Genomic DNA, 12,569 nt, shown 5'->3' on the forward strand with positions numbered 1-12,569 from the left:
AGAGCCTGGAGTATGGCTTTGTGGGTTCTGACGGCGTTGCTCCCTAGGTGAGTGTTGAGCTTACCGCGACTTATGCGTTGACTGCAAAGGCTGCAGATGGCAACACTGTTGTCAGCAGCGGACACATTAAAAAAGCCCACACTGCGGAGCCATGTGTCGGCGTCCTGGGAGCGCCAGATGTGACTGTACATGGTTTATGGCTCGCTCCTGATACATTTGCAGTCTGCTTTGTCCCTACTGTGCAATGCAAGTTCCGCCTGCTTCTCCTCCCTATCTGCTGGTCCATCTCTCCCTCTGAACCTCCTCTTCCTCTCTTGTGGCCACCCATGTGACGTCCATAGACACGTCATCATCCACGTCACCTTCCCTACCACTAACATTCGAGATCTCGGAGTAGGCAGCAACAGCGGGGACCAACCTCCTTGGGCTGATCTGGGTACTGTCGTCAGACTGCTGAGTGGCGGCTGTTGCTACCTCCTCTTCCTGATCTGATGCCTACAATGGCTGCACATCGCAAATGTCTTGTGATGGATCGGAAAATAATTCCAGTGACTCAAGTGGAGGGTATATGGTGGTGGTGTTGGTGGTGGTGTCTTTGGGGGTGCACACAGCAGAGAGTGAAGAGGGTGCACATAGAGAGGATGAGGAGGGTGCAGAAGAGGAAGGCTGAGTGAGCCACTCAACCAAGTCTGGTGCGTCCTTTGACGTAATCAAACGCACCTTCTGAAACTTCACACTTTGGCTCCGGCCTACTGCTTCTGCCCTACCCCTACCACCCCTGTGTAAGGGCCTGCCTCTTCCTCTGCCTGTTATTTTTTAAATTACCCTGTGTCCCGTACCTGGTGGGTGGAGCCTGAATATGCTGAGGAAGGCCTCTCTTACACCTTTGACTCTGGGCCCCTGGTAGTGTAAACAGAAGGCGCGGGAGTACAGAGTCGCATGAGTGCCTGATGGCGTGCTGGTGCTGGTTGATGGCAGAGTAGGATGTCAGGTGGCCACAGAACTCCAGTGGAGAGAAGGCAGCGGGTGTGACTGCGAACTTCCAGCAACTGAAAGTAAGCAGAGTTAAACAAGCCGGGTCATACACAGGAAGAGCAGATCAGATGAAATTGTTGGTGCAGAAGGATGGTCAAAGTCAAGCCGAGGTCGATGCAGGCAGGAGGCAGGGGTGGTCAAGAGCAAGCTGGGTCGGTATTTCACAGGTGGAGACAGGTAGCAGAGGCAGGAACAACAGGGGAAGCTGAAGACGAGACAGCACTGAACCTGTGTGCTGATCCAGCTTAAATAGTGCTCTTTCTTGATGAGAAGGGTGGAGCCGCGATTAGCCTGTGGGTTTTAACTCATCCTCTGCCAGAGCCTTTCTGACACCCTGTGACAAAAGTCTCTAGAGAAGCGCAGTATATGTGGAACAAGGTATATAACACCCCGCTTCTATCTGTGGTATTGGGGAGCCTCTGGTTTATCACACCAGTTCTACAAATAATTGGCCAGTAACTGTTGTCACTGTGTGTAGCACAGTTAACGCAGCAAAAGAGGCCACATTTTTGCAGGACTAAAATACACTCTTATAAAAGTATACTGTTAAATAACACCCCCTTCAATATGTGTTATTGGGGGGCCACTGGTCTATCACACCAGTTGTATAAAAAATTGGCCAGTGAGTTTGGCACTGTGTGTAGCAGAGTTAATGCAGCAAAAGAGGCAATATTGTTGCAGGACACAAATACGCTTATAAAAGTATACTCAGATAACACCCCACTTCAATATGTGGTATTAGGGGGCCACTGGTCTATCACACCAGTTGTACAAAAAATTGGCCAGTAAATGTGGCACTGTGTGTAGCAGAGTTAACACAGCAAAAGAGGCAATATTGTTGCAGGACACAAATACACTTATAAAAGTATACTCAGATAACACCCCACTTCAATATGTGCTATTGGGGGGCCACTGGTCTATCACACCAGTTATAATACTTTAAAAGTGCTTTTGTCACTGTTTGTAGTATTGCTGCAGAAACGCTGAACACACCAGTCACAATGCTGCACAGTGCACAATACAAATCCACTATAATATGCTTACTCTATTAGAAAGTATATTATAAGTGGATTACACCCCTATATAGTGCACTGCACACCTATAACAAATACGAGTCCTTAAAATGACTTTTGTGGACCTTAACAGAGCGATTTGTGTCACTGACGAATCTGTCCCTGGTGCACACAGAAGGCCTCTCCCTACACTGACAAAAATGAGACAGTACACCTATACCAAATACCAGCCCTTAAAATGACTTTTGTGGACCTTAACAGAGCGATTTGTGTCACTGACGATCTGTCCCTGGGGCACACAGCAAACCTCTCCCTACACTGACAAAAGAGACAGTACACCTGTACCAAATACCAGCCCTTAAAAGGACTTTTGTGGACCTTAACAGAGCGATTTGTGTCACTGACGATCTGTCCCTGGTGCACACAGCAAACCTCTCCCTACACTGACAAAAGAGATAGTACACCTATACCAAATACCAGCCCTTAAAAGGACTTTTGTGGACCTTAACAGAGCGATTTGTGTCACTGACAGTCTGTCCCTGGTGCACACAGCCAACCTCTCCCTACACTGACAAAAAGCAGAATGTGAAATGGCTGCCAGGTCAGGTCTATTTATAAGGTAGGGGGTATGTCCATGTGCTGAAATGTTTCAATTGGCTTTCCCGTTCAACCTGATGGCTGTGTCATGGGTCAAAGTTCTCCCCAATGCAAACTAATATGGCCTCCGCGAACCCCATATGTTCGCAAAATCGGCAGGCTGCGAACAAGCAAAGTTTGCCGCGAACCGACCGCCGGGCGAACCGCAAGGCCATCTCTAGTTGTCTGTAGGGATGATGGGTTGCCATCCCACCAATTTAGAATGTGATTTTGTAGCGGCCTCATATGGAGCTGTGCCTAAGTGATGGCCCGAATTGAGGATGTTATTATTCCCAACAATGGCATGCCCCGCCTGATGGTCATGAATTTGGCCCCCATCAGAGATGTTATAGCCTCTGTGATTTTCTCAGCCTTTTCCTCCATTAGAAAAATCTTGGTCACGTTGGGATCTAGAACGCAACACAAGCATATAACCCTCTGGCTTAGGGTTAATTTTGATTTATCACTATCTATCCTAAGCTTTGCAAGTAGGAGATACTCGTGTGAAGATTGGTTTTAAGGCTCTCTGCTGATTCGAGGAAGAACATCAGATCGTCTAGGTATGGCACTACGCCTATGCCCTGTTGTCTTAGGCTTTTTAGGGCTTCTGCCATTATTTACGAGAAAATCCTGGGTGCAGAAGAGATACCAAAAGACAGAGCTGTGTACTGCAGATGTAGGGTGGTTGTTGGGCCCTGGACTGCAAACCTTAAGTATCTTTGATGGCTCTTCTTTATCGGCACGTGTAAATATGCATCTTGCAGATCTACTGTAGCCAAGAATACTCCCACCAGAAGGATATTCCTGATGAGTAGATGGACTCCATCCTGAATCTCTTGTACCTTATCTGTATGTTGAGTGGCTTTAGGTTCAGTATGAGCCTTAGCTTGCCTGATTGCTTCTTCCTCGCAAATATGTGTGACTAAACCCCTGTTTTTTCTTCTTCCGATGGGGCGTGACAAATCACTTTGTGCATTAGCAGGTTTTCCAGTGTGGATAGAAAGGCCTCTGCGTGGTCTATGTCTTATAGGAGTGTCGTCACCAGGTACTTGGTTGGGGGTGGACAGAAAATCTTCTGCTATCGTGCGGAGGAAAAATTTGTTTTTCGTAACTTTCCTCCACTGATGAGCAAAGGTCACCAATCTGCCCCCCATCTGGAGACCATCATTGTTTTTTGTGTCTTGGGATGGAAGGCTTGAGTTTAAAGTCTCCCTAGCCTTTTTTGTTTTGTTGTGTCCAGCGCTTCTTTGTTCCTGTTTTATTAAATCTCCTGGACTGACGAAAGGGCGCTTTCCCCTGCTTCTTTTTGGTCTGAGGAAACTTTATTTATGGCTGCGGTCCTGTCCAGAACTGTTTCCAAATCTGGTCTGAACAGTCAACCGCCGGTGAAAGGGATCCTGCACAATATATATTATTGAAAGCGATATTCCCTCCTCATGACTTCAGCCACAGGGCTCTCCTGGCCGAATTAATTAGGGCAGTGGTCCTTGCAGATATCCTCACTGCTTCGGCCAAAGCAATTGCGAGGAAGGCTGCCACTCTGGTTAGCGTGGGTATGGTCCTCACTATGGAGTGTCTCCTTCCAGCAGTACTTGCAGCTGGGTCATTCAGACTAATAAGGTTCTAGCCGTGCAGGTGGAAGCTATTGCTGGATTCAGATTCGCTGCCCCGCTTCCCAAGCTCTTTCTAGCAGCGCCTCTATCTTCTTGTCCATGGGATCACTGAGGGTTTCCGGAATCATCAAAGGCTAGATTGGACTTATTTGCGACTTTGGCGAAGGAGGCATCTACTTTAGGGCAGGTTTTCGTGTCCTCCTATGCAAAGGGGTATCTGCGCTTAATCATGGCTGGTGTGAAGGGCTTCTTTTCCGGCTTTTCCCATTCCTTCCTGACTATGTTTTTCACAGTCTGATGTACCGGAATGTTCTCTGTTATTTTAGTTGTAAGCCTTTGTACATCTTGTCATGTAAGTAAAGCTCCGCAATTTTCTGTTCTTTGATGCCCAGAGTATCTGCTATGGCCCTTAGCAGATTGTCCCGGTCCTCCGAAGGAAAAAGGGTGCCTTCTGATGCTGGGTCTTCATCATTTGAATCCAAGCATAGGCCATCTTCAGATTCGGATTCTAAGTCACCCAAATCCTCTTCCTGCTCTGCTTGATCCACCTCTCCCCCGCTGCTTGAGGGAATGGATGGTACACTGGTAGATGGGGTACTGGCCTGGCTGGAACCTCCACGTTTTCTATAACCAACGTAGTGGCCCAATTGTGCTTTTTTTTTTCCTTTTTGAAGGAGTTGAGCATGTCTTTAAGGAAACCTTGTGATTCCTTGGCTACCATTTTATTGATGCATTTCTGGCACAATGTTTTTTTCCAATCTGGAAACACCTGTGACCGCAAGAGGCGCATGCCTTGCCTTGCTGCTGGTCTTTGCCCTTTTCTCTTCTGGGGTCTTTGTCTGTAAGTAAGCACAAGGGACCCAGTGAGATAGGCGGTTGCCATACACAAACGCAATGTATAGTTTGTAGTGAGGTTAAGACAGAGGAGACTCCAAAATGCTCTGGCTTACAATGGAACTGTGCTGACATGCAGGATCTGCAGGGCAGGGTGGAGAAGCATCTGACATGGTCAGCCTCAGGGAGCCCCTTCTTAGGGTCCCTTTAGCTGCTTCCTGCTCCAGCTCCGGCCCCTCCCCCAGCTGACCCCCTGGTGTCCTCCCAGCCTGGTATTCAATTGGGGAGAGAGTCCATCTATGTGGCTTTATCATTTTCCTTTTTTAAATTTGCACCACCGCTCGGAAATTACATCACCTGAAGTGCCCCACTCTAGTGTCCAGCTCAATGGCTCCCAGCCTTCTCCAAGATGGCCGCTGGCCGAAATCACGTCACAGCCAACTGCTGGAAATTAGGCCCCTGGCACTATCTTGCTACTCCAGACAGTGGGGATCAACTCCAACGGGCCCAGAACAATAGGTGCTGCCGGGCGAGACGCTGCCCGCATTGCGAACGCGGGATCTGGGCGGACGGGCTGGCGCCAGGTGAAGATGCAGCCATTCTGTGGGGGAATGCCCCCAGCATTAAGTACAGCTGGGGGGATGGTTGCATGCCCCACAGTAGGGGCAAAACCTCAGGCAGAGGGCCAGCTTGGCCCGGATGGCTGCCCATGGCCTGCGCTGTCCAAGGCCCGCTTGGCTGGACAAGAGGCTGGCCATGGAGCCCCTACAGTCAGCACAGGGACATGGAAAAAATAAACCTTTGCAGCTCCTGTGGGTCCAGAGGAAACACAATCAAACTGAGACACGCAGATATAACAGTTTTATAATGGTGGAGTGCACAGGGAGTGCAGAATTATTAGGCAAATAAGTATTTTTGAGGATTAATTTTTTTATTGAACAACAACCATGTTCTCAATGAACCCAAAAAACTCCTAAATATCAAAGCTGACTATTTTTGGAAGTAGTTTTTAGTTTGTTTTTAGTTTTAGCTATTTTAGGGGGATATCTGTGTGTGCAGGTGACTATTACTGTGCATAATTATTAGGCAACTTAACAAAAATCAAATATACAGTATACCCATTTCAATTATTTAATTTTACCAGTGAAACCAATATAACATCTCAACATTCACAAATATACATTTCTGACATTCAAAAACAAAACAAAAAAAAAATCAGTGACCAATATAGCCACCTTTCTTTGCAAGGACACTCAAAAGCCTACCATCCATGGATTCTGTCAGTGTTTTGATCTGTTCACCATCAACATTGCGTGCAGCAGCAACCACAGCCTCCCAGACACTGTTCAGAGAGGTGTACTGTTTTCCCTCCTTGTAAATCTCACATTTGATAATGGACCACAGGTTCTCAATGGGGTTCAGATCAGGTGAACAAGGAGGCCATGTCATTAGCTTTTCTTCTTTTATACCCTTTCTTGCCAGCCACGCTGTGGAGTACTTGGACGCGTGGGATGGAGTATTGTCCTGCATGAAAATCATGTTTTTCTTGAAGGATGCAGACTTCTTCCTGTACCACTGCTTGAAGAAGGTGTCTTCCAGAAACTGGCAGGACTGGGAGTTGAGCTTGACTCCATCCTCAACCGAAAAGGCCCCACAAGCTCATCTTTGATGATACCAGCCCAAACCAGTACTCCGCCTCCACCTTGCTGGCGTCTGAGTCGGACTGGAGCTCTCTGCCCTTTATCAATCCAGCCACGGGCCCATCCATCTGGCCCATCAAGACTCACTCTCATTTCATCAGTCCATAAAACCTTTGAAAAATCAGTCTTGAGATATTTCTTGGCCCAGTCTTGACGTTTCAGCTTGTGTGTCTTGTTCAGTGGTGGTCGTCTTTCAGCCTTTCTTACCTTGGCCATGTCTCTGAGTATTGCACACCTTGTGCTTTTGGGCACTCCAGTGATGTTGCAGCTCTGAAATATGGCCAAACTGGTGGCAAGTGGCATCTTGGCAGCTGCACGCTTGACTTTTCTCAGTTCATGGGCTGTTATTTTGCGCCTTGGTTTTTCCACACGCTTCTTGCGACCCTGTTGACTATTTTGAATGAAATGCTTGATTGTTCGATGATCATGCTTTAGAAGCTTTGCAATTTTAAGAGTGCTGCATCCCTCTGCAAGATATCTCACTATTTTTGACTTTTCTGAGCCTGTTAAGTCCTTCTTTTGACCCATTTTGCCCAAGGAAAGGAAGTTGCCTAATAATTATGCACACCTGATATAGGGTGTTGATGTCATTAGACCACACCCCTTCTCATTACAGAGATGCACATCTAATATGCTTAATTGGTAGTAGGCTTTCGAGCCTATACAGCTTGGAGTAAGACAACATGCATAAAGAGGATGATGTGGTCAAAATACTAATTTGCCTAATAATTCTGCACTCCCTGTATTGTTTCCTGTTTCATGGGTTAGAAGCCTATTTCTCAGATTCTGCTACATGTTTTCAGTAATAGAAATTCCCAGTAAGTGTACATTAATTGGGTTGTGTGAAAGTTATAGCATCTACAAATGATGGTATATACCTGAATAATTGAATTTTTATTTATTTTTTTACACTAGTAATGGGCAGCTATCAGCGACTTATCGTGGGACTGTGATAGTGCGGCGGTAAATTTGACACTAATATAGTGATCAGTGCTAATAATATACGCAGTCACTGTACTAATGACACTGGCTGCGAAGGGGTTAACATTAGGGGCAATCAAATGGTTAATTATGTGCATAACATGTGTCATTTGTGTAAAATGTGCTGCATTTTATTACAGTTCGAATTGTTACTTTTGTCTGAGCATCACATTTGTGCGCAGAAGGTTGTTGATGCGTTCAGTTACGTGTCCAAACCTGCCTGAGCTATCCTGCTAGAAAGCTCTCAATGGGGACATCCATTCCCATTCATCCCCATCCTTGCAGAAATGCCTGGCTGTCAGTTTTGATAGTTTCCTTGTGTGATAGCTCAGGTGAGTTTGGACGAACACACATTAAAATTTTACTAAACACACAACAGAAAAAAAAACTGTCTAAATATGCAGTAAAGCATGCTTGTTATACTCCCTGTGAGACCTAAGGGGTTACTTCTCTGCATTGTATAAAAAGGCTGTTTGATCCTGTCTTCTCTGATCCTCCCCTTCTTTTACAGTCCCCAATCTATCTTCTGATAAAACAGAGCCCTGTGGGCACTCTGCACATGCTCAGCTTGGTGTGTATTGCTAGAGAGTTTTTTTTTTTCCTGGTAGAGTACATGTGATCAGCACAGGGCCAATCAGCATTGTCCAGACAGAACAGGGGTCAGGGGTCTTGCAGCCTCATAGGAAAGTCAGAGCAGAATGAAAACTCCTCCTACAAGCTTTAACCAGACACTGATAGAAGTCATAAGACTGCTCCAACTGCTGATGAGAAAAGGTATTTAGCAGTTTATGTTTAATAAAACTATTCAATTTTCATGTTCTGTGTACTGTAGGAGACCAGATATAGTGAATGCAGGGTCCTGGATTTAGTAACACTTGACCTCACCCCTACCCGGGAAGCTACATGAGCAGGGACTCACAGGGGCCGGTGGGTGGGCTTAGCATTTCAATGGGGGCTGGCTAGATCAACCTAGAAAAAAACATGTGGGGTAGGTTCAATAAAACCTTGGTTTATGAGTAACCTGGTTTACGAGTATAGCACCCTCCTAGGTAAGTGCTAGGTAAAAGCATTGTTTGCTCCATCTGCTTATCAGGGGAGCCTGATCAGTAGTTTTGCCTGTTACATGTGTCCATATGTAATTCACTTGGTCTGAGGGAGTGTCCCCACTGTATCCAATAGGGGAGCCCCTTGGACAGTGGAGGAAACCCAGCCAGTAACACACAGGCTTTTATGACGATCCCAGTGAGTTGGCACAACAGTGGTGCATCCTGGGATAGGTCATAAAAGCCAGTGGCACATGTGACAGGGGGTCTTTGGGCGGGAAGCCAGGTCCCAGGAGGAGGATGACGGCTGTCTCTCCTCCTGTCAGCAAGGAAGGTGGTCACAGGCAGTCGGCCTAGTGGACCGAGTGTGTGATGCTGAGCAAGGAAGTCCAGGATACTGGCGAGTGGAATTGAAGGCAAAGCAACCCAGGGAAAAAAAATGTCTGTGAGTACCGGGAAGCTTGCCAGGGGTCTGCCCAGAAAGGGGACCACTCCAGTGGAGAGTCAGTGGACAAGGGGTTAGTATGCACGGGAAGGAAGAAAGGGGTGCCAAGTCACTACCCTGAAGAGAAATTCAGTCAGGAACACATCTTCTACTTCACTTCAGTGGCAAGGTGAAGCAGCGGCCTTGCCACACTCATTACAGTAGTGTCCTCAGAAATTGTGCATAGTTCAAGTTGGAATATCCCACTCATCCCTTCACCCATCCAAGTTCTAAAATAAAACACAAAAACCAAATCCCCTGGACTGTTCATTGTCTGAGCCAAGTCTTAAAGTGATAAGTTTTACAGACTGTTGCTATGGGTAACCTAGGGGAATCCACACTCAGCAGCTCCCTAGGGGGCAGTGCTACACGAGCGTTTTAAAAGACGAGAAACGTTTTTTTTAAATGTTGCCTTGATTTGGGAGCGCTGTCTTGATATATGAGCAATATACAAGCAGTAGTTTTAATGTTAAAAAAAGAATTACATTCACAATGTTAAGGAGTCTGGTGCAATTCCAAAGCTGCTGGTGTACAGTACAGTGTTGCCAACCCCCCCGGAGGGAAATTTACTGGCAGAACGTCCAAAATTTACAGACAGCACAAATTTTTTACTGGCATTGCAAAAATGTACATAAACAGGCTGTTTTCAGTGCTAAACCGTGCAAATATCAATACTTAAACTATAAACATGTAGATAGTGCTATTAGCAATGTGTTTAGGTTAAACAATAGTCAAAAACCATATTTCTCCATTTACATGAAGGTCAGATTAATATAACCCAGCCAGCACAGCGTTCCCCCATATATCAGAGTGTGCAGGATTTCCCTTACAGTGTAACTCTGACATAAAGAGGAATGCTGCAGATCTTGATTTAAGCGGGAACTCTGATTTAAGTGGGTGCTCTGGTGACCAGAAACTGCCTTATATCAGAGTCCACTGCATTCCCCTTTACATCAGAGTTCCCTTTTACATCAGGGTCCGCAGAGTTCCCCCTTCGCACTGTAAGGGGAGAATCCTGCAGACTCTGATGTAGAGAGGAATATCAGGAACTCTGATAGGGGGGTGGGGGGGACTCTGGTGACCAGAGACCACCTTCCACAGATTAATTACACTAAGGTAAGGGGGGGGGGATTCCCTGCTATAAGGGGGAAACCTTTATATCAGTTCCCCCTTACATTATTGTATTCACCCAGCCCTTACATCAGTAACCCCCCCTTAGACTGGCCTGGCAGCGCTGTCACTTACCTGAGGGTGGTCAGAGGCTGCGGAAATGATACGGGAGGTGGTCAGATGCTGTGGACATCATACCGGAGGAGGTCAGAGACTGCGGACGTTCTACAGGAGATGGTCAGAGGCTGCGCGGACATGGTACAGGAGGTATTGAGAGGCTGCAGACACCCCCCATTCCCCCCAAACAGTAGTGTCCTAATCTGCCCCACTTCACCCTCCACATCAGTGTCCACCTCTGCCACCTTTTACATCACCCTCCCACAGCAGAGTCCTCCTCTGCCCACCTTCATATACCCTCTACAGCACTGTCCTTCTGTGCCCCCTTCAGCCCCCATAGTACTGTCCTTCTGTGCCCCCTCCAGCCCCCATAGTACTGTCCTTCTGTGCCCCCTCCAGCCCCCATAGTACTGTCCTTCTATGCCCCCTCCAGCCCCCATAGTACTGTCCTTCTGTGCCCCCTTCAGACCCTATAGTACTGTCCTTCTGTGCCCCCTTCAGACTCCATAGTACTGTCCTTCTGTGCCCCCATAATACTGTCCTTCTGTGCCCCCATAGTACTGTCCTTCTGTGACCCCTTCAGACCCCATAGTACTGTCCTTCTGTGCCCCCATAGTACTGTCCTGTGCCCCCTTCAGACCCCATAGTACTGTCCTGTGCCCCCTTCAGACCCCATAGTACTGTCCTTCTGTGCCCCCAAAGTACTGTCCTTCTGTGCCCCCATAGTACTGTCCTTCTGTGTCCCCTTCAGCCCCCATAGTACTGTCCTTCTGTGCCCCCTTCAGCCCCCATAGTACTGTCCTTCTGTGTCCCCTTCAGCCCCCATAGTACTGTCCTTCTGTGTCCCCTTCAGCCCTCATAGTACTGTCCTTCTGTGTCCCCTTCAGCCCCCATAGTACTGTCCTTCTGTGCCCCCTTCAGACCCCATAGTACTGTCCTTCTGTGCCCCCTTCAGACCCCATAGTACTGTCCTTCTGTGACCCCTTCAGACCCCATAGTACTGTCCTGTACCCCCTTCAGACCCCTTAGTACTGTCCTGTGCCCCCTTCAGACCCCATAGTACTGTCCTGTGCCCCCTTCAGACCCCATAGTACTGTCCTGTGCCCCCTTCAGACCCCATAGTACTGTCCTGTGCCCCCTTTAGATCCCATAGTACTGTCCTGTGCCCCCTTCAGACCCCATAGTACTGTCCTTCTGTGCCCCCTTTAGTCCCCACAGGCACTGTCCTTCTCTGCCATCTTCTTACATGAGTGTCCTCCTCTTCTCTAGCCACAGCGCCAGTGCAGTGCCCAGTAAAGCCATTGGAATGCTTCTCTCACCGTGGAAGGAAGCTGCTAGCAATGGGCGATCCTGACCTGGCTTATAGAGATGTAAAAGCTGCATCCTCCCGCCTCTTGCCGACGCCGTGTGTGTGTGCTCGCCTCATTAGGAGGGCTAATTACAGCAGCTTTGCCCCTCTAGTCTACCCCCCTCCGAAACGATGCATGGGCCCGGTGGCGTGGCGGTGAACCGCGTCCGGTATGAAAGGATTCTCCCTCCTCCTCCCGTCCGGCATCATTTTACATTTTTGCGACGGCTCCCGCCTCCCGTGCGGCATGACATCACCAGTGGGTGGCGGCGGCGCAGACTCAAGATCAGATGACTCGATGATTTCCGCAACTGCACATGCGCAGTTCTCACCTGAGCCCGAAGCAGCCATTTTTACTGGCACTTACTGGCTTCTACGGGCATTTACGGGCAGCCTTAAAGTGCCCTGATTTTACGGGCTGTCCGTAAATATACGGACGGTTGGCAACACTGGTACAGTATACAGTTCTGTATGTGGCCAGAGGTCCAGGAGTGCTGGTGGCTCCCAGTGCTTCCTGCAGAGCTTGGAGACACTCCCAGCTGGGTGGGTGGACGTAACGTGCGTTCAGAGTAGGGTTAGACCCATATGGTTTTTTCAGGGCCAATACTGATATTTTGGTCACAACGTATCAGTATCGGACGATATGGGCCGATAT

The sequence above is a fragment of the Pelophylax lessonae genome, assembly GCF_965119305.1.
Source record: "Pelophylax lessonae genome assembly, chromosome: 2".
NCBI classification, from domain to species: Eukaryota; Metazoa; Chordata; class Amphibia; order Anura; family Ranidae; genus Pelophylax; species Pelophylax lessonae.